Source organism: Urocitellus parryii, chromosome 10, assembly GCF_045843805.1.
Source record: "Urocitellus parryii isolate mUroPar1 chromosome 10, mUroPar1.hap1, whole genome shotgun sequence".
Classification (NCBI taxonomy): domain Eukaryota; kingdom Metazoa; phylum Chordata; class Mammalia; order Rodentia; family Sciuridae; genus Urocitellus; species Urocitellus parryii.
The window spans coordinates 141,079,634-141,102,476 of NC_135540.1; the positions used below are offsets into that span (position 1 = coordinate 141,079,634).

Sequence of the window (22,843 nt, forward strand, 5' to 3'; positions counted from 1 at the left end):
GGGTTGGACCCTGGGAGGAGCTAGGGAAGGAAAATAGCCTCACTCCCACTAGCAGTCAGGCTTGGGGACATCACTTTCTGTGAGTCTCACCTCCCTTACCAGTAAAATGGGGGGTGGTGGTGGTGATATCGCTGCATCCTAGGATTCTTGTGAAAATCAAAAGGAATGTTTGCAGAAAAGCATCTCTGAGACTGTGTATAAATGACAGCTGTTCTGGGTCCTCCCCCCAGCAGCCTACCTAGGGGTCCAGCACTTCCCAGGTTCAGCCTGCTTCTCCCACAAAGCCTGGGGCCTGGTGCGGGAAGCTTGCCCACAGGCTCTGAACAGAAAAGCCGAGCCTGGCACCCACCGTGTGCTCCACAAATGAAACAATGAAGAAATGACCCAGCGAGGCACCCGGCTCCGGACCTGTTTCCTCCTTGAAAGTAGGTAATCTCCAGGGCTTCTTCCTTCCTGGTATCTATGACACTTAATTATTTGCTTTTTTAGAACAGGGCTAGGAGTCACATTTAGGGAAGGTGGGTGGGTGTGAAGAGGCTTTGATTAGAAGGTTAGTGCACATTTTTGGCTCCCACTTCCGAATCTTCCAGAATGTCTTTTAGCTCTTGCCTACTTAATAACAAATTTAAAAAGCCATGTCACATTTCTCCTGGGCTTCTTAGAAAAAGAGAAAGTCTTCACTCGAGGCCGCCCACTCCAGCCATCCCAGGACACGGCGAAGAGGGGGCGCGGACAGGTGGAGCGTGCGCCGGGAGGGCGGGGGCTGCGCCGCGGGCGGGGCGGGCGGGGGGCCGGCACCCGGGGGGGCGGGGGGCCTGGGCCTGGCAGCCCGCGGTGCCCCTCCGCAGGGGGCGTGGTCCTGACGACGCCCGCACCCGGGCTCGGCGCCCGGCCCTGCAGCCCCCGGCGGCCCCGCGGCCCGGCGGACGGGCGGGGCGGGCATGCTGATGTAATCCCGCGCCGGGCGGAAGGATCTGGAGCGCGGCGGGGCCGGCGGGGCGCTGAGGCCAGTTGCCGGGCAACGCGGCGGAGCGGCTGCGGCGCGCCGCCTCCCGCCCTCCGCCGAGTGGCGCTGGGGCCGCCGCCGCTTTACGTAAGGCGCAGGCCAGGGCCGCCCGGCGCTCGGCAGCCGCCCGCAGCCCCGGAGCGCGAGCAGGCGCCGCTGCGCCGCCCGGCAGCCTCGGCAGGTAGAGCTGGGGAGCGGGCCGGGCCGGGCGGCGGAGGGGCGGCGGAGGGGCGGCGGGCCGCCCGCGGACACCGGCCGGCCGGAGCCCGGAGCGCGGCCGCGCAGGGCCGGGCGACGCCGAGCGCGCACAATGGGCGGCGGGCGATGCCGGGCCGGGGCCGGGGCCGGGGCCGGGGCCGGGGGCGCGGGCGGGGCGGCGTCCGGTGGCCGCGCTGGCCCGCCCCGCCCCGCCGCCAGCATCGTCCGGGGCCGGGCGGAGGCCGGGCGGCGCGGAGCGGCCCGGCCGGCGGGGCGGGCAGGCTTCCGCGGCGGGAGGCCGCGCCCGGGGCCCCGCGGCTCGGCTCCCCCCACGGCCCCGCGCCGCCCGCCCGGTGCTGCTGCCCGCGGCGTGGCCTGCGGCGCGGCGCCGTGACAGGGCGCCGGGGCCGGGCCGGCCGGGTCGGGGCGCTCGGCGGGCGTGCCGGGTTTTGTCCTCGGGGCGGCGGGGAGGGGGCTGCAGCTCGCCCCGTTGTCACCGCCCGGGCTCCCGGAGCGGGCCGCGCGCTTCGGGGTCTGCGCTTGTGTTGAGCACGGTGGCGGAAGGTCGCTGAGCAGGTGGGAACCCTTAGTTTTGATGGCAGGTGATGCTGTGTATGAGACACCATTTATCCGGTGAAAAACCCCGGCGAGGTGTCTGCGATGCAGCGACTCATTCCAGAGCATTTTGGCCATTTCGTACCCTCCGAATTTAAAGGGACAGAAATACCTATCCGTTTGCATCCTGAAGGTCAAATATTTACCCATCAGTCATTTTGGACGGAACCATTTTTAAGTAGGTCTTGGGATCTTTACATCCTGGATTCGGTTACCGTGCTTGATAAATCATGAATTTTCCATAATTCTGTAAGTAGTTTACTTTTCAGTTTGGGGTATAAGGTTTTTACGGAAGCCTGTACTAAGGAAGGGCCAGTTTGGGCATTGAAATATTGAAGGGTGAGGAGAATATTACTCTTAAATATTTGTCTCCATAGGAGGTGTAATTAGAGGTGTAGGTATCTTTGCATTCCTTTGTTTTAAAATGCAGGTTTTTAATATGACATCATAAGGCAAATCTAACAATTATTGTACAAGCGCAAATATTTAAGAACATGAAATGAATTTTTAGTACTTCAAAAGTAATGAGATTTTTTTTTTTTTTTTGAAAAGTACTTAGCCTGATCTTTGTCCCTGTTTTGGTAGCATTTGACATGGAGCAGTTAATGGCCTTCTAGCCAGTTTTGTCATCTGTGAAATGGGAAGAATGAGGACACCTGTCTCACAGCATAGTTAGGATGGTCAGTGAGGGAAGATGTAAAATGATTTCATCAACACTCAAACCCTTTAAAATGACTTGATCAGTGCTCTTATTTTCAGATTCCTCTGCTCAGTTTACTTAGCTCTTTTAGCTCTGTCTGCAGGCTCCTCCCTGCCCCTTCCTATGCACACTTTCCCTGGCTGCTGCCACCATGCCCTTTCCTAAAGGCAGAGCAACTCTTGCCAGCCTCCGGCTCAGCAGGCTTCCAGGAGTGCCTGTTGTTTTGAGCTTAACATGCAGACAAACCAGCATCACATCCAAGGACCCTAAAGTATTGTCATGTCTCCTTTCCACATTGCCCAGCTAACTATACAACTCTTGCTTCTCCGTCCACACTACTTTAGTCCTTATATTCTTTCCTCTGACTGGATTGCCCTGTCTGACCCCACCTCCTTCAGTTTTTAGAAGTTCTTATCAAATATATCTTCTCTGAAGCAATGTGGAAGTAGTATCAAAATGAGTTATTCCTTACTGCAATGCTAGTTCTCTATTTCACTTCCATTATTGTTTCTATTCACTAATCCTAGTCATCTACTACTCACTTCCATCATTTTATATTATAAGTTATTTATATTAAACACTGGCTGTGGTGCTAGAGGTATCAGTTTAGCCCAACACCTTTTAAATATATGAAGGTACTCAAATGTATGCTAAGTAAAATCAAAGTCAATAATCCACCTTAAAGAATATATTGATGTTGTCAAGTATGTCAGAAATGTAGTTTCACTATGTTGAAGGTAGTTACTGTTTCTTTGTGATTATCTTTGGGCCCTCACATAATCTCATAACAAGTGATATTTTACACAAAATGAACCCATTCACTTTCCCATCTCACTTGAACTCTCAGGGTATACACTGCGGACTGAATCTCTGCAGCATTTCTTGGGTAGAGGGAACCAGAGAACGAGTTTAAAAATATTCTTTAAATTGAAAAGATAACATGTTTTTGTTTAATATTTTTCCTCTTTTGGAAATTTATTATACTCATAAAAAGTAATTCTTGGGGGGGTTTATTAAGAAGAACATTAGCACTGGATTCGAAAGACCCATGTTTGTGCCTTGGCCCTGGGTCACCAAGGGCCAGTGTGCTGTCTCTGTCTCTTTGTTTTGTAGCCTTAGAGTGGTGAGGCCATGCTGCAATCCCTGTGCAGGTGTGAGGTAAGAAGACGTCTTGCTTCACAGCATATTTTGTTTGTGTGTGTGTGTGTGTGTGTGTGTATTTTTCTCTAGTGACCATTAGAGAAACTAGACACTGTCTATCACCTTATGATGGTAGGGTTGGGGGGGGGGTTGCCAAGTAATAGTTAAATTTCCCGGGCAGGAAGCCTCAAAAACTTCCCTCCTCAATGACCAGATTTGTACCAGTTCTGGGCCCCTGGCTCTTTTCTGTTCCACCTTTCCTTCCTGGTTCCTGGACCCACTCTCTGAGGCGGTCCCCATCCCTTAGGAAGGTGGCTACTGAATCTCCTAACTGGTTCCTTTCCCTGGTTCCTCTGGTCCTCCTCTGAGCCTGATTTCTTTACTGTATACTGTGCTCTGACCCCAGGTACCTGTGCACCAGGGTCTCAGCAGCCCCACCGCGGCACACCTGAGGGTGTTCTATTGGTCAGGCTCACCTGGGGTGCCACCATCCACACCTGCCGCTGGAGCAGGAGGTGACTTGTTAGGAAATCCCTGAGATCTTTGCTGCATCTCTCTCAGAGTGTCTTCCTGTCCCTGATACCTCAGGCTGTTTCCACCATGGCCCACTCCTTAGTCTGCACTGCCCTTCCTGCCCGGCTCTTCCTGTCAGAACTAGTGAAGACTAATGCTGCTACTTCCACTCTGTAACCTGATTTCCAGAATTAACTCCTCGTTACTGTTCTCCCACACAGGACTTGACACATACTGCCACTCAGGTATTTTTTCCTAGTTTATTTGCATGGAGGCCTATCTTGGATCTTAAATTCCTTGAGGAAAATCTTATTCATTGCTGATTCCCTTTAGTGTGCTGTGTCTTTCGAGGTCCCCATCTGGTGAGCTCAGTAGGAGAGGGTAGAGTTGGAATGTCTTTCTCTGGAGAACTTTGTGAATCCACAGGGCAGGGACAGTCCCTGGGAGCAGGGCTCAGCATGTAGTAGCTACTCAGTAAGTGGCAGCTTTTGGCTTTTAGTGGAGTAACTGTAGAGTACCCTGGAGGTGGGGCAAGTGGTTGATTCTGTATGCTAGTTTGTTTTCTTAGAGTTCACCGATTTGTTTCTGGCATTTGTATGTAGAGATAAAATCATTTGTTCTCTGAGTTGCATGTACATTTTTTATTATTCTTTTTTTTTTTTAAAGAGAGAGTGAGAGAGGAGAGAGAGAAAGAGAGAGATAATTTTTAATATTTATTTTTAGTTCTCGGCGGACACAACATCTTTGTTGGTATGTGGTGCTGAGGATCGAACCCTGGCCACACGCATGCCAGGCGAGCGAGCTACCGCTTGAGCCACATCCCCAGCCATTTTTTATTATTCTTAGGAGTACAGTGGAGAGGGCTTTCTCACGATTTGTAATGGTGGTTCTAAATTATTCTGAAGACAGGAAACCTCTCTGTAGGTGTACAGGGATTTTTGTTCATTTGTTTTGTTTTTTGGCATGTGGTTTAAGAAAATCATATAAAATTGAAGTTGTCAAAATTTTACATATACATTATTTTTCAGTAAAGCAGATGTTTTCACTTTAATCTTACATGTTGTAATTATTCATTGAATAATAGAATTTCCCTGTATAGGATTTAGAGTGGCTGTGGAAGTTATTTTTTATATCTTCTCCAGAACCCCTTCCCTGTCTCTAGGCTTTCTGCAGACCCTGCTCTTCTGTTCTGTCAGCAGTCTTGTCCCTGGCTGGACATGGAACATATTGATAAGGAAGACTGGTTTTAATTTTGAAACTTTTAATATTTAGTTACTGTATTTAAGTTTGTATGGTTACTGATTATATAGGGCCTCAAACTGAACAGGTTGTATCCAGAGATGTATTGATGGTGAATTAACTTACATTGGCTTTATTTATGATTATCAGTTTTTCCAGTCATTGGAAATTACATATTCCTTACATATTAATATGTAAACTTGCTTTAGGGCTGGGGATGTGGCTCAAGCGGTAGCTCGCTCGCCTAGCGTGCGTGCAGCCCGGGTTCGATCCTCAGCACCACATACAAACGAAGATGTTGTTTCCGCCGAGAACTAAGAAAAAATAAATGTTGAAATTCTCTCTCTCTCTCTGTTCCCCTCTCTCTCTTACTCTCTCTTAAAAAAAAAAAAAAAAAAGAAACTTGCTTTAAAGATTTGCACATGATGGGATTATCTCTGGGTGAACTTAATATTGCTAGTGTTTGTATTAGAAATAGAAGACACTAGGACAGTTAGAAGATGAATAATTGCAAAAAATGCTTGAGAATGTGTTGCTCTGTGTCATTTCCAGCTGGAGTGGTGGAGGAATGTGAATTTGGAGAACACACAGGCGCTGTGTGTGTGTGTGTGTGTGTGTGTGTGTGTCTCTCTGAGGGTGTGTATTTTTCTCTCTAGTGACCATAAGAGAAACTAGGCACTGTCTCTCTATCACCTTTATGATGGTAGGGTTGGGGCGGGGTTGCCAAGTCATAGTTAAATGAAGTGTGACAGTGAGCACGGTGGAGGACAGATTCCTGGGGGTGAATGCGTGGGGAGCAGTGGGGAGCCGTGGGCCTCAGTGTGTCCCCTCTCATAGGGTGGTTGGGTAGTGCCTCAAAAAATATTCTCCCTTTTATCCAGGAGTTTGTTTCTGACTCAGTTACATTTTCCAAACCACCTTTTGAATCTTCATAGTCAGTACATAACTATTTCAAAGTTGCTCACTTTGGAAATTTATTTGAATGTTTTTCTTGTTTTTCTCTTTAGTTATAAGCCTTTTCTTGACTATCTTATTAGCATTTTGCTCCTCATTAGCATTTCCCTGAAGATTTTAATGGAGAGAAAGTTGAAATTGAATAGACATGTTTTTAACCCTCTGTTTCGGGCTGTTATTTGCCACTGCTTTCTTTGGGTCATCACCATAGATAGATAGCTGAATATGGATTATAATTTTTTTTTGAGATGGAGTCATTCTGTGTTTCTCAGGCTGGTCTTAAACTCTTGCTCTTTCTTCCTCAGCATCCTAAATTGCTGGAATTGCAGATGTGTGCTGTTGTGCCCAACTTTACAGTTTTGTTAATACTCCATCCAAAGGAGTTTCTTGTTGTCATAAACTGTAAAGTTTAAGTTAAATCTGTTAAAGGACTTTTTGTATGCATATTAGTCAGCTTTTCATTATTATAATGAAATACCTGAGACGGGCTACTTATGAAGAAAAGAGATTTATTTAGCTTACAGTTTGGGAAGTTGAAAGTTAAGATGGGGCAGCCCATTGGTGAGGATGGTAGATGGCATCGCATTGTGGTTGGAATGTGTGCAGGAGTAAGCAGCCACTCCTGAATCAGGAAGCCATGAGAGGGAGAAGTCAGGTTTCCCCCTTTTGTTATAGCCCTTTTGGGAGAACTACTAATCTCTTTGTAGGGCAGTACCCAAAGATCTGAGGACCTCCTATGAGGCTTCACCTCTTAAAGGTTTTACCATCTACCAAGACTGCCACACTGAGGATTAAGTTTCATCATGGACCCCTGGGGATCACGCACATGTATCCAAAGGATAGCATCTGTCCCAGACGTAAAGGCTTCATGTACATTTCACAAGTGCAAAATGCATTTATCTCACCCCAGGTAGTCCCCAGGTTTTGACTGCTCTAGCATTGTTCCAAAGTTTAAGTCCAGAGTCTTGTCTGAGACTCAAGGCAAAGCCTTTCACCTGTGAGCCACAATTAAAAAAAAAACAAAAACAAAAAAAACAAGTTGCATACCTCTTAGGTAAAATGGCAGGAGAGGCCCAGGTTAAACATTCCTATTCCAAAAGGAAGGAATAAGAAATAGAAAGGAGTAATCACCCAAAACAAGACCAGAGCCCCCATAGGCCAGGCACTAGATCTGTAGCTCTTGTGCACAATACAGTGACAGGTGATCCCCCAACATGGTATCTCCGCTCTGTGGCCCTACTGGCCCACCTGCTTATGCCCAGGCTGCATGCCGACACTGGCCGCTTACCTGGGCAGGCCATGCACTCTGCTGGCTACTTTACTTTTCTGGGGTCTCCTGCAGTGTGGTTTACCAAAACATTGTTTTAAATATAAGTAGCTGGTAGAAAGCCTGTTTGAAAAATATGTACAGGTTAAAGAATTCTGAAGATGTAGTAAATATAAAACGGAAAGCAAGTATTCTCTGTTATTCCCCATCCCACCCTGTACTCATCTTTCCTTGAAAACCAATGATTAATTTCTTGGATATCAGGGGAAAAGCTGCCTATATATCTTTTTAAAAAAGTAATCATGATAGAGAGTATTCTTGTGTTATGATTTTAAAAAACACTAAATTTATGTTTTGGGGCGGTTCTTATACAAGACAGATCTGCTTTGCCATGGTTTTGTTTGGTTTGGTACTGGGGATTGAACCCAAGGACACTTTACCACTGAGTCACATTGCCATCCCTTTTCATTTTTTATTTTGAGGTGGAGTGTCACTAAGTTGCTTAGGGTCTTGCTAAGTTGCTGAGGCTGGCATCAAACTTGTGATCCTCCTGCCTCAGCCTCCCTAGTCACAGGATTATAGGTGTGTGCCACTGTGGCTGGCTCACCATGTTGTTTTGCTTTGTTTTTTGGGTACTGGTGATTGAACTCAGGGGCACTTGACCACTGAGCCACATCCTCAGCCCTACTTTGTATTTCATTTAGAGACAGGGTCTCACTGATTGTTCAGCACCTCATTGTTGCTGAGGCTGGCTTTGAACTTGAGATCTTCCGGTCTCGGCCTCCCGAGCTGTTGCGATTAAACGTGTGCACCACCTTGCACACCGTGCCCAGCTCACCATGTTTAAAAAAAAAAAAATGTCTACTATTCCATTGTGTGAATGAGCCAGAATTTATTTAACTAGTTGAAGGGATAAGTTTTTGCGTTTTTGTTATTGTTAACTGCTACAGTGAACATTCTTGTATATTCACCTTGTTGAACTGTTACAAGTAACCTTTCTTTAAGTATCCCATTTAAGAAAAAAGAATTGACCAAGTTTCTGACTTTTCTGAATATCATGTATCATATTACAGTCTTCTCATGTTACTCTATTTAAATAATTTTGTACATTAGGCTGGATATTTCTTCTGGGTAGTCCTGTGATACAATGTCATATGATTGAGAAAACTCAACTTCTTTGTGTTACACATTGAATCTTAGGTCAATAAACTTGTGAAGGCCCAGGTTCAGCCTGCTTCTTGCACAGTCACATACCACCCCTGCTTGGTTTAATGATGTCCTGCTACAATCTTGATAGTCCTTTTTGAACCAGAAGCCAAATTATTATGCTCCACTGCACCTACAAATTATGAAATCATTCTTGGAAGACTTTATGAAAAAACATGTAAAGTAAAGCCCCTCTCACCCTCTCACCTCCTAATCCTGTTTCCATAATGACTAACATTAACAATGTATTTACTTGGAGACTCTTTATACAATGTCTCTTTAAAATGTCCCATGCTATTTTAAAAAGTATAATTAATTTGAGATCCATGGAAAGTCCATATGTATTTTCTTGGAAAACTCCATAATAGATCATAAATGCTACAAGCTTTAAAATTAAGGGGGAGAAAAGGCTCTAAAAGTCTTGTAAGTTGTAAGAGGTTGGTAGTAAACTGCAGTTATAGGTTTGTATTGTTTTGTTTTTATTTTTTATTTTATTTATTTTTTTTAAAGAGAGAGTGAGAGAATTTTTTAATATTTATTTTTTAGTTATTGGCAGACACAACATCTTTGTATGTGGTACCGAGGATCAAACCCAGGCCGCACGCATGCCAGGCGAGCGCGCCACCGCTTGAGCCACATCCCCAGCCCTGTTTTTATTTTTTATAAAAACATACTTAACCTGAAGCTTTAGAACTTAAGTTTCACAGTGTTGAGCTGTCCATCTCTGGTGGAATTTCACTTTGTAAAATGAAGTCAGACAAATACTAAATACAGCATAGGTAAGTTAGAATGAAAATAAGGTTTATTGTTAGGTTCAGTTGAATGAGGATTCATGGCATTATCTAGTTGTGAAGTAGTTGGTTGGAATCCTGGGTAGAATGGATGAAGCGCCTTAGCTATAAGTTTGAGGTGCCAGTCAGACACCTATTTGGTAGCTTGATGGCATTAGAATTCTGGTGTTCTGGAGAGAGGAGGGTGGACAGAGTTTGGAGCAGTCACCACACAGATGTTACGTAAAACTCCGGGGGAGGAGGTCAGCCAGGATTGTGCCGCTCAGTTAGGCAGCCAGGAGCCACATGGAGCTTTGAGCTTTGGCACAGGCTGATCTAAATGGAGAAGTGTCACAATTGTCACATCAGATTTCAAAGACAGTATGAAAAAAGAGTAAAAAACATCTCACCTTGATTATATTTGGAGTGACACTATTTTGGATATTTTGGGTTAAATATATTAAAGTTACACTTGTTTCTTCTTGATATTGCTAAGAGAAGAATTGCTCTCAGAGGCATGATGGAGAAGTTGTGTGTAGTCAGGGAAGGCCTGAGTTTGGCCTGTGGCCATGCAGTTGTGGACTGTGCATGGGTGAGCATACTGGGTAAAAGAAGTGTCAGGGAGAAACCGGGTCTGAGGAGTATGTAATAGATGGGATTGTTTGTTCACAGGCCAGAAAGAGCTGTGGAGATGGTCTGTAGGTTCAAAATATTTCCCTATACTGTTTTTTATAAAATGAATTTCATGAGCCTATTCAGAGAAAGCTCTGCTGCAGCCTGAGGAGTCCATCAAAAAGAAAGCACACACCAATAGGGTTTGACACAGCTGATTCAGGAAGGTGGCTCTCACGACCCTTAAAGCTTTGGTTGCAGGGCTTTCACCTTGCAGTCTTCACTTGGTGAAACTGCTCTATGTGGACACCGTCTGCTAGTTCTGAGCTCTTCAGATGCCATTGAGTGTTGAGTTAGGCTTCTTGTGTGGCCTTGGCTACCCTGAGGGGAGGGCTTTGTGTCCTTCTGTTGTGTAATCTCATGGTTTGGTTTTTTGGTTTACCACTTGGTCACTTCAGCCAGAATCATTGGGAACCTCATCCACCTTTGTCCTGCTCATCTGGCAGAGAAACAGACTTTGGCCATTTACAACAGTGGGACTACAGATCTTCCCGGTGGAGCCTGTGGACTGCCTTTTACTTTGTTGATAGCTGTATCAGTATTGGGCAGTTATTTTTTCTTATGATGTTATACTTTTTCCCTCTGAATTTCATTCTTCTGTTTACAAAAAACAACAAACCTTTTGCATATACAGAGCAGTGTTATGGAAACTGGAACTCCTGATTGACTCTTGCTTGGGCCTTACCAGGACTGGCAAAAGGTGGCATTGGGAAGAAGCAGGTTTGTCATTGGCTACAGTGGGGTCAGAGTGGGTCTCACCTTTCTTTTTGGATTCAGGCCTTTGGGGATGGTGAACAGTAATGGCCAAACCAAAAACTTGAATTAAGGAGGCTCTGCTTAGTGCAGGGGAAAGGCTTTGCTGCAGTCCTCCCTAAGCAGGTGAAGGAAGTGCTCCAGTAAGATGGGGGTAATAGTATGAGGGAAAGGCACCAGCTCTGGAGCTAGGGCACATGGTTGCCCTGGTTTTGACGCGTGTTGGGACCCTGAAAACATGTCTAGGTTTCTTTCCCTCTGAAAAATCAGAGAGGCTTCATTCATCTCCTGTGTATTAGTTAGGGTTCTCTAGAGGAACAGAATCCACAGGAAGTATGATTCCGAAAGGGGGACGATTAGGTTGGCTCATGCCACCAGAAGCTGGATGGTCCACCATGGCTGTCTGCAGGCTGGAGAGTGGGGAGAACCAGTAGCTGCGCAATCCAAGAGGCTGAAGCCCCAGAACAAGAGGGATCCACGGTGCTACCCTAGTTCAAGTCCAAAGCTTCTGGAGAATCTGCTTTGGAAGAGTGAAGAAGTGAGAATCCGATATCCTCAGCAGATCTCAGCAGCAATCGCCTCTGCTGTGGCTCCCTTGTTCTTCTAACTTTCATTCCATCTAAGCCACCATCCTATTGGTAGGTGCTGCCCACACTTAGGGAGGGTCTCCATTTCTGTTAACTGTCCCACATGCCAATCATTCCTAGGCGCCCTCATTGACAACCCGTAATTGTCTTAATCCTCGGTATCTTTTAATCCAATCAAGTTGAGAATTCAATTAAGCATTACATCCTGGGACTGTTATTAGGAAGTACCATGAACTGGGGCTTATAGCAGCAGCAGCAATTTATTTATTTATTTATTTTTTACAGTTCTGGAGGCCAGGTGTTGGCAGGGCTGGTTCCCTCTGAGGGAGGACCTGGTCTGTGCCAGCAGCTCCTGGCAGTCCTTGGTGTTCCTTGGCTCATGGGCACATCACTCCAATCTGCCTCTGTCATATTGTCCTAGTTTTAAATTTGCTTGTGAACATGCTGCTGTTGCCTCTAGATTAAACTCACTTGTGTCCTTCTCTGTGTTTTGCCCATGGTAAATGTACACCAAAGGGTGGTGGTTCTGCTGTTTGGAGTTAGTGAAGAGGTACTTCAGTGGGCAGGGGAAGCCAGTTCTTCCCTCAGCGTCACATGCTGGTTCTCTGGACACAGAGGCACGTGGAGCGCTGGTTAGGGCATGTGTGGGGGAGGGAGCCCTTGAACTGCCTGACAGGCCCAGGGAGGCACAGCCTTGGGAGCCCTGGGAGGCTTGGTGGTTGCCTAGAGCTGGTTTCTGCAGCCGGAGAGCTCTCTGAGGGGCTGATTGAGAGGGGAGCAGCCCAGCCAGGTCCTTCAGGTGGATCCTGGGTGACTCAGCATAGTGTCTACCACAGTGCAACAGTATTTTTCTTAGAAATGTTTTGATTGATTTGATTTGACCCATTGTTGGCCTTCAGGAGAAATAATATAGGTAATAACAGAAATGAGTCCCCTTTCTCCGAGCCTCTGCTTGGTGTGACAGAATTGTTGTGCTCAGTAACCTCTTCTTTCCTGGACTAAATGTACTGGTTTTCTCAAACGTGCCATTTTACATGATGTCCGTTTCAACCTGCTATTGTCTTGGCTCTCTTTAGCCGTCTCTGCACATATTTTCAGACACCAGTGGCATTAAAAGCCTTGGAGCAACAGCTCATTCTAAAAAATTTGGAATGTATGTCAGGTGAACTTAAAATTCTCAGCTCATTTAGTCCCCTTTCTTTTTACCCTGTTGAATTTGCCCTGCTTTGATAATTTGAAAGACATATCGCTCTTTTTTAAAAATATTTATTTTTTAGACGTAGTTGGACACAATACCTTTATTTTATTCATTTATTTTTATGTGTTGCTGAGGATTGAACCCAGGGTCTTAACACATGTGAGGCGAGTGCTCTACCGCTGATCCACAACCCCAGCCCTCTTTTTTTTTTTTTTTTTTTTTTAATATTTTTAGTTGTAGTTGGACACAGTGCCTTTATTTTATTTATTTTTATGTGGTGCTGAGGATTGAACCCAGGGTCTTACACATGTGAGGCGAGTGTTCTATCGCTGATCCACAACCCCAGCCCTTTTTTTTTTTTTTTAATATTTTTAGTTGTTTGTGGATGTGTAACGGATGTGATTCTGCAATCTGCATTTGGGGTAAAATTGGGAGTTCATAACCCACTTCAATCTAATGTATGAAATATGATATGTCAAGAGCTTTGTAATGTTGTGAACAACCAATAAAAATTAAAAAAAGAAAAAAAAAGAATATGGAAGAAAAAAAAATATTTTTAGTTGTAGTTGGACACAATGCCTTTATTTTATTTATTTTTATGTGGTGCTGAGGATTGAACCCAGGGTCTTACACATGTGAGGCGGGTGTTCTATCGCTGATCCACAACCCCAGCCCTCTTTTTTTTTTTTTTTAATATTTTAGTTGTAGTTGGACACAGTGCCTTTATTTTATTATTTTTATGTGGTGCTGAGGATCAAACCCAGCATCTCGCTGGTGTTAGATGAGCGCTCTACCACTGAGCCCCAACCCCAACCCCTTTTTTTAATATATATATTTAATTGTAGATGGACATAATACCTTTGTCTTATTTATTTTTCTGTGGTGCTGAGGATTGAACCCAGTACCTCACATGTGCTAGGCGAGTGCTCTACTGCTGAGCCCCAGCCCCTTGAAAGACTTCTTAGAGTACCTGTGGCCTTTTGGACTGTGGTAGAGTAGAAGGTAATTGCTGGAAACCCAAGTTCACTTTGGAATCATTGCTGCTGTAGTCTTTGTGGCCAGAAGGGCCCTTGGCTGAGCCACTGTGGCAGGGAAGTACCGCTTGCTCCCGAGGCAGTGCAGCCTGTGCCTCTGCCCAGTTCTTCCTCCTCTTTCAGTGGGAGATGGTCTCTTTGAAGTTTCATGTCGTCATCTGTGAAAAGGGAATAACAGTGTCTACCTCTTGGGGTGGTTGAAGTGAGATGAACATCCATGTACAAAACTTCCATGTTAAGGATTCCCGTGAGTTCCTGCTTCTGCTGCTGCAGGAAAACCACATTTATATCCTAAGGAAGAAAGCGCCTTTGTCACTGAGTCTTTGACAGAGGTGACTGAGCTGTGACTATGATCTTGCAAGCTTCAAGTAGGAGGAAATGTTCTTAATCCGTGAAGAGTGTCTAAGGAAACCGGCCTTGCAGAGAATGCCTGTCAGTCTCATGGGGGAGTGTGGGAACATTTCCTGTGTAGTCAGGTGCAGGGCGAAGGGTGCCCCATTGGTGCCACTTCTCACCAGCCTAGCTGACTGCCACAGTAATCTGACAGGACGGTATTAACAGGCACGAGGACTGTATGCCTAAACAAAATTGCTGTCACTTGCAGATGATAATATGTAGAAAATTAAAGAGAATCTGTAACCCAGTATCTAGGATAAATCCAACAGCCAGAGTCTGGATGTCAAAATCTAAAGTTTATTCAAGAGATATAAAAGGAGACCTAATTAAATGTGCGGATGGCTCTTAATCCTGACAGGAAGACAGTGCTGTAAAGCAGTCGGTTCTCTTCAGATAGGTTGATACGTGCAGTTCATTTCCCATCAGAACCCCAAGAGGGCCTTTCCTAGAATATGACACACTGATCCTAAAATTGTAAGAAAGGGAAAAGGATAAAGAATAGGGAATATGCTCCTAAAGCAGAATTCCAAGACTTGATGTAAAGGTCTCGTAATGAAGACTAGTATGGTGTTGGCGTAGGGTTGAGTCCCAGACAGACCTGAGGTTATGTTGAGCTTGATGAGAGCAGTGGTGGTAGCAGGGCGATGGAAGGCTGGTCCTTCCATGAGGTAGGATTGTTGGTTTTCCAGATAGAAAAAATGAAATGCAGGGGTTGCTCCTGTAGAAAGTGTCTCAGATCCCTGAGGCGGAAGGTGGGGACATGCATGTTTTAGTTAGTTCTTTTTTTCTTTTTTGGTACTAGGGATTGGACCTAGGAGCTCTTAACCACCAAGGCATATCCTCAGTTCCTTTTTTTAAAATTTGGAGACAGGGTCTTGCTAAGTTGCTGAGGCTGTGAACCTCCTGCCTCAACCTCCTAAGCTGCTGGGATTACAGGTGTGTGCCACTGTGCCCAGGAGTTTAGTTAGTCCTTTCTGGGTGTTTCCTTAGCACCTTCCTGCTAGAGCGCTCGTCACCTGTCTTCATAGGTGGTATAGTTATGCGTCACCTTCACCCCTTCTCCAAGGGCAAAAAGATAGAAATGGGATTTTGCCTAACAGGGTAGAATGCAGAGGTGATTCAGATGTGGAGCAAGGTGTGGTAGGTGGTGTGATATAAGGAGCAAAGGAATGAAACTAACTGGCAGGAGGTTCTCAGGGCAGAAGGTGGAGGCAAGGGTGAAGGGCACTTCTGAGTCCCTGTATTTGTGTGGATGTTCTTCAGCTAGCTGAGGTCAAATGGAAATATCCTGTGGGTAGTTGGAACTATTAGACTGAGAGGACAAGGTAGGAAAAAGAGATTTATAGGGGGGACATCTGTATAAATCACACCAACCAACCCACCATTCTCTCTTCCTTTTTCCTGGCTTCTCACTGTGTTGCCCCAACTGCTCTTGAACTCCTGGGCTCAAGCCATCCACCACTGAGGGTCGGCTTTGCTGGTCTTGTGCAGGGGGAGGCAGGGCTCTGTGGAGGGCCTTTGCCCCTGCACAGAACACTCCGTGTGAGGGCGGGAACCTGAAAGCCACTCTAGTGTACTCAGAGATAGTAGATGTGCCCGGAGGCTGTCCAGGGTAGAGGGGAAAGCTGAAGGATTCTGATACTTATAAAAAGGAGTACTGGTTGGTTTGCTGTATAGAATAACTGTGTAAGTTATTTGAGGGGAAGTAAAGAAGAGAGATACTTAACAATTCAATTCCTAAATTATGCCATTAGTTTAACTTTTCAGTCTTGGAGAATTCAGGATGGAAGGGCCTCAGGTGGTCTATATCTTACTTATAATTTAGACTTTGGGGAAAATGTTAATTTCATTCTGATTAGAGGTCATGTTTCCCAAACTTTGTTCCAAGGAAGCAAAAGGGGTCTATAAATAACTCAGAACACAAACTACCTACTTCCTTCTTTCTTGGAGGTCCTAGATGTATATTAACATATTGAAAGTTTCAAGAAGCTCTGGTGTTTTCCTAATTTATGCAAAATAAAGTTCTAAAGCAATATAATACATTTTTTGTGTCATCCAGAATATACTTTGAGAACCCCCCCCCCCAGCCTGTTATCTTTTAAATAACACTGTTCCTTTAAATAGCTTCTAGGGGCTAGAAGAATTACTGTAGTTACCTTAAGAGCTACATCTGAAGACTTGATTTAATGTTTGAAGCATATAACAATGGATGAAAAATTTAGCACACATACTTTGGTACTTTCTGAGTTCTCCAGTGTATCTTTTTGCATAATCAAATAGAATTTCATTTAGACCCTTTGAAATTTCTAACTAGTATCAGACACTCCACACAATTTTTATATTAAATGAGATTTTATTGGCAGATAATAAAACATTGTTGAACTGTTGCTTATTACCTAAGCCCATTTTGGGGAACTATAATATTTTTTAGCTTTTTACAGTAATTTTTAAAAATCCATGGTCTTAGCAGTTGGAGAGTTTTGGGCCACTCTCCCCCTCTCTTGAAACTCAGAGGTAGATTGCCTTGGGTTCTGAGTTTAGAAGTTGAAAGCAGTAGAATATCTATGCTTAGACATTTTTTTTTTTTTTTTTTGGGTACTGGAGATTGAACTCAGGGGCACTCGACCACTGAACCGCATCCCCAGCCCTGTTTTGTATTTTATTTAGAGACAGGGTCTCACTGAGTTGCTCAGTGCCTCGTGGTTGCTGAGGCTGGCTTTGAACTCGAAGTCCTCCTGCCTCAGCCTCCGGAGCCGCTGGGATTATGCTCAGACATTTTGACAAGCAAGAGTATCACTTTGAAAGATCATTTTGGCACAGTGTGATCTAGTATTTTATATGATAAAATGTTTCAGCTTTGACGGTGCTTTTCATCATATTTGAGCTTTTTGTATTTTCAAAAATTCTAAAAATCTATTTGTTTTAGTTTCTAAATAAACTTGCTTAGGATTTTTGAAATTTTTAATTTCCTCGAGTGAAGATAAATTTTAATTTCTCCTATCTGATGTTTTAAAATTTCTAAAATTTAATTTTCATTACTTTTGCAACAAATTTCATTTCATTTAATTTCATTTACTACCTTTCTAACAAAAGCTCTTAGAATTTCATGATAATGAACTTTGTTTTGTGTTGTGTTTGGATCTTGTGTAGTGGCTGTTTTGTTGCATTTTGCAGGCGAGGAGAACTGTTGTAGTTGTGAGTATGTACATTTCCCCATCCCTTTGGCTAAAATAGTTTATGCTTTTTTAAAATTTTGTAACCTGTTTGACATGAAATTTGCCTTTGCTAGGAAAAAATGAATTTTTGTAAATTCACATAAAGACTTTGTGTGTGTGTGTGTGTGTGTGTGTGTGTGTACCAAAGATTGAACCTAGGGGCATGTATAACCACTGAGCCATATCCCCATCTCCCATTTTTAAAAATTTTGAGACAGGGTCTTGCTAAGTTGCTTATGGTTGTGCTAAGGTGCTGAGTGCTGGTTTTAAACTTGTAATCCATTGGGGCTGGGGATATAGCTCAGTTGGTAGAGTGCTTGCCTTGTATGCACAAGGCCCTGGGTTTGATCCCCAATATCAAAAATAAAATAAACCTGTAATCCTCCTGCCTTAGCCTTCCGAGTCACTAGGATTACAGGTGTGTGCCACTGCACCTGGCCCATTAGGACTTTTTTTTTTTTTTCAAATAAGGAACTTATTTTTTAAATAAGGAATTTCATTTTGTAGCCCTGCTAATGAATTCTGACATCTAGCACATCTAAGTGAACTGTATTGGTTATTAATAACATAGTAACCTGCAAGCAGTTTTAATCTGGCAGTCCAGTTTTTCAAACCTGAAATGCTAACAGATGAATATGATCATCAGATACCTGGAGATCAGGTAAAAGTTAGATATAAAATAGTGCAACTTTACTTAAGCAGCTTATCTCCTAAATGGCTGAGTTCAAACAATAGGGACAGAAAGGCTGACCAAAGCTTTCTGGTCTGTATGTATTTGCAAGTAGCAAGGTCAGTAGAGAATTTACCCAGATTGGATGGAAAGCCCTTCCCTTTCCCATCTCCTTTCATATGTGACCTGCTCTCCTTTTACTTTAATGGAAAATTGCTGATTCTACATGGAAGCAATTGCTTTCACCTATCCTGTGTCGTCACATTTGGTTCTTCTTTTTGCCTTCATCTTCAGGTCTGGTTACAGGCCTGCAAATTTTTAAAATTCTTAATAGTTTTGTTACTGTTAAGTAGTAGTCTTAGCTATCAGAACAATCCTGTATTTATGAAAGTAATTCATTGTATCACTGGAGAGCCTGTTCTTAGCAGTTCCTTTCTGATACCTTGGCTGGTAAGGATGCAGTGTCTTATTCTTTGTTCAGTTCTCCCTGTTTTCATGAAAGGAACTCAGGTCCCTCATGAGTTGTTTTTTTTTTTTAAATTACATTATCTTAAAAATAAGCCTTGTTCATTTTTCACAGGATACATCTCTAGAATGGGGTCTGAATGTCCAGCATTCATAATTTTTCAGACATGGAGTAAACAGGCTTACATGATCAGTTTTTGGCCCCTATCTCCTGTTGTTCTGTTGTTAGTGATAGAGTTCCAGGTCCGATTCTTTTTTTTTTTTTTTTTTAGAGAGAGAGAGAATTTTAATATTTATTTTTTAGTTTTCAGTGGACACAACATCTTTGTATGTGGTGCTGAGGATGGAACCCAGGCCGCACGCATGCCAGGCGAGCGCGCTACTGCTTGAGCCACATTCCCAGCCCAGGTCCGATTCTTTATGGAGGTCCTCTTCTGTCTATAGATTGGCTTTGGGAGCCAGACTCCCTAGTAAAGAAAGTAAGCAATTCTTTGTGGTCCAAATTGTAGCACCAAAGTGAATAAATAACAGGCAAAAATTATTTATAAATATATAAAACCTTGGTATGTGTTTGCATTCTCTGGTTTGCCAGGCAAGTATTATTTAGGATCTTGGTAAAAAGTAGTAGCATCTAAAAGCTAGAGCCTTAATATTTCAAACATACTTTTAAAAATTCTCTTTTCTGCGGTCTTCTATTTTCTGTTACATCCTCCCCTCTCCCCTCTCCCCTCAAGTACATTTTGTGTGAAAGTGTTGCAGCACCCAGCTTGAATAATTATGAAAAGAAAGTTTAGGGCATGAATGCCCTTGAACCTGACCTCCTCAGCAGACTTATTGTGAACTTTGGAATGACCAGTTAAATATATGTAGTTGGAGTGGATGTATAAATTGAGGAAGTACCATACTAGATCAAAGGTAATGGCAGAGGGTTTCAGCTGGTAGAAGAGTAAGTTGTTTTACCTAATACCTGAGCATAAAGCCAAAGCCTGCATATACAGGATGGTGAATTTGGAAGTCAAAACCTCAGGGTCACTATCTTTTACCACCAGCGCCATGCACAGTGCCTGGGACACAAGAATCTCCAGAGCACGTGAGAGTGGGAAAGAATGAGGAGTTCCTAGGTTACAGTCCCCCCTGCTCACGGGCTCAGAACTTGGGCCAGAGGGAGTCTTGTGCCACATGTTAGTATTTCAAATATTGATTTATTTCTCAAACTCTCTTCAGAATTTATTCGTCTCCATTTAGGTTTGGGAAATTATCAGTTCAACAGTTTGAATGATCTGCCAAAATGGGAGCATGCCGCTCAGTGGGACATGGAGTATGTCAGTTTGGCTTGAAGAACTTTCAGCCTTCTTTTGTGAAATAGCCTATCCCCAGGAGGCAGCTAGAGAACAGTCTGAATGGGTCTCATCCCAAGACAAAGGCATGAGGACAGTAGCTGCCTTGAGTGTGCAGGAAGAGAGTAGTAGGATGGCTGCGGGGTTGCAGGAGGCAGGGCAGGCCGTGTGCCGCCTGCTGGGCAGTCCTGTCTCAGCAGCACTGGGGCCTTCTGGAACCTTTCTGAGTATATTGCTTTTGTCTCTTTATTACAAATTATTTTTTGTTTTTCATTATTTTAATTCATCTGTGCTTTAATTTTCAGTTTACCAGAATGCTGATTTTAACAATGTTAGATATTTCCTATTAAGAATTCCATATTTTGTCCCATGAAGTGGTCTTCAGGGCTGGTTGCACCTGTCCCTGCTGAAGAGAGGCCAGGAGACTTGCTTTGACTGATGAGTGTGAGCAGCTCACTTCTTTGAGAAGGCCTCAATCCAGTGTACACATCTTATTTTCTGGCCCCTGGACTGACAGAGTTCAAGATGGTGTCCATTTTGTCACCCTGTGTCCCAGAATGATCATGTTTTGAGTGATTACCCTTAGTATCCCTGCCAACCCAGGAGGGGCATATAGCATGACAAAGGTATAAACCATTGTTTTAGTCTGCTACAATTTGGGGGCAGTTGTTTCTGAAGTATCATGTGCCCTATTTCAACTAAAACTTTCTTCCATTGGCCTCTTGTTCAGGGGCTCTCTTACTCCTTTTCCTCTGTCAGTAAGCTTGATCTGTTTTTGTTTTCTCACTATTGTGGTACAGGGGATCGAACCCAGGGGCACTTCACCGCTGAGCTACATCCCCAGCCCTTTTTATTTTTAAATTTGGGACAGGGCTCACTGAGTTACTGAGTTTAAATACCTGAATTTAAATAGCCACATATGACTAGAGTCTACCACACTGGACAGTGCCTCAAGACTGTGGAACAACATGGGGGCAGTGTTGATGAAAAAAACAGAATATGAAATATTTGTATGTTATTATTTAACATGTTGAAATACTAAAAAAAGTACTTCAAGGTGCTAAAATTGTGTTTCTATTTTCATATTTAATAAAATCTTTTTAAAACTTTTAAGAAAAGTATATAAGAGGGCTGGGGATATAGCTCAGTTGGTAGAGTGCTTTCCTCTCATGCTCAAGGTCCTGGTTCAATCCCCAGCACCACAAAAAAATATATAATATAAGCCAGGCATGGTGGCACGTGCCTATAATTTCAGCATCGTGGGAGGCTGAGGCAGGAGGATTGCAAGTTTGAGGCCAGCTTGGGCAATTTGGCAAGACCCTGACTCAAAATAAATGAAAAGGGTTGGTATAGTTCAGTGGTGGACCTCTTGATTCAATCCCCAGTACCAGGAAATGGGGGGAAAAAGCCAGTAAGGTAAAATTGAGCAGAAAGAAATACTCTGAAGTCAACTGCCAACAGGCTGCTTCAAAATATGAATGCACTGTTTGCACAGAGCTACCCAGCTTTTTCTCCCGCATTTTACCCAGATTCACAGCTGCTCCTCCCTGTGTGCTATGTGATTGGCCAGGATATCACACGAGGCAGTCAAGTCACCATGCCTGTGCACTGTTGTATTTTTCAGTGATTTGCATGTGTTGTGATCACACCTAGAATACTTACAGTGCATTGGAGAGAGAGAGAGAGAGAGAGAGAGAGAGAGAGAGAGAGAGAGAGAGAGAGAGAGACCTTGCTGTATTTGAACACCAAAGAAATTGAACTGTAGACAAAGTATATCTCTTACTGGAGCTGCTGCTAGTACACTCCAAACAACTATCTCAAAAACCTAGCAAGAGCTATAGTTTGAATTATTTTCAGTAATAATATGTGGCGTTTAAAGCTTATAGAAAGATGACTGTATTTCTTAGAACATTGTCACATAGGGATGAGACTTTGAAAGATTCGTGAACTTCCTCAAAATGATCCCTCCTCAAAAAAAAAAAACACTTTATTATTGAAGTACTTATTTTAAATTTGTGACATTATCAGTTTTATCTATTTTTTTGAAAGAGCTTTGTCTTAGATAATAATAGCTTGAGTACTTAGGCCAGTTTTCTCTTCCTTGGTGGCCAAACCTCTTGGGGAATGTCGCATCACCCTGAAAACATGTAGACTAGATGGTGGAAGGAGTCAGTGTCTTTGCTTTAAAAATCTACTTTGTTATTCTGGTTCCAAGAAAGATCTTCACGTCACAGGCGCTGGCATTGACTCCTGAAGACTGAGACTAGCGTGTATTCTAACTCAGTGCAGGGTTACCTGGGGGATCAGCTGGGCCTGACTGCTGTTCTTCTGTCATACCACCACACTCTGGCTGCCAGGCACAGAGCCATGTTATTATGGTTTAGATATGAGTTGTCCCCCCAAAAGCACACGTGTGAGACAATGCAAAAAGGTTCAGAGGTGAAACGCTTAGAGGAGGAGAGTCAGAACCCAGTCACTGGATTAATCCACTAATAGGAATTACGTGGGTGGTAATTGTAGGCTGGTAGGTGCAACTGGAGGAGATAGGTCCCTGGGGACATGACTTGGGGTTTATATTTTGTCCCTGATGAGTGGAGTTCTGTCCCTGCTTCCTGATTGCCGTGTCCTGAGCTGCTTTCCTCCACTATACCCTTCCGCCTTGATGATCTGCATTATCTTGGGTCTAGAGCAATGGAGTTGGCTCTCTGTGGACTGAGACCTCAGAACCCATAAGCAACAAATACGCTTTCCCTTCTCTGTGTTATTGTCAGGTCTTTTGGTCACAGCAATGAAAAATTTGACTAAAATACATGTTAATATTGACCCAAAAGCCTGCACAGCGTTGCTTCAGTCTTTGGGGGATAATTTTCATTGACTACAAGGGCTGTTTTTAATCCCAAGGTCCTTA

The 22,843-nt window shown here is 43.9% G+C and overlaps 1 protein-coding gene across 9 annotated transcripts in view; it reads left to right on the forward strand.

Annotated features, from left to right (window-relative positions):
* The first annotated feature begins 1,099 nt into the window (after positions 1-1,099).
* Positions 1,100-22,843, forward strand: part of Kiaa0232 (KIAA0232 ortholog) — an 82,131-nt gene continuing 60,387 nt past the window's right edge. For all 9 annotated transcript variants that reach the window (XM_026395346.2, XM_026395347.2, XM_077803089.1 and 6 more), the window contains exon 1: positions 1,100-1,187. The gene's annotated coding sequence lies outside the window, so the exon portion shown is untranslated. The remainder of the gene's footprint in view (positions 1,188-22,843) is intronic.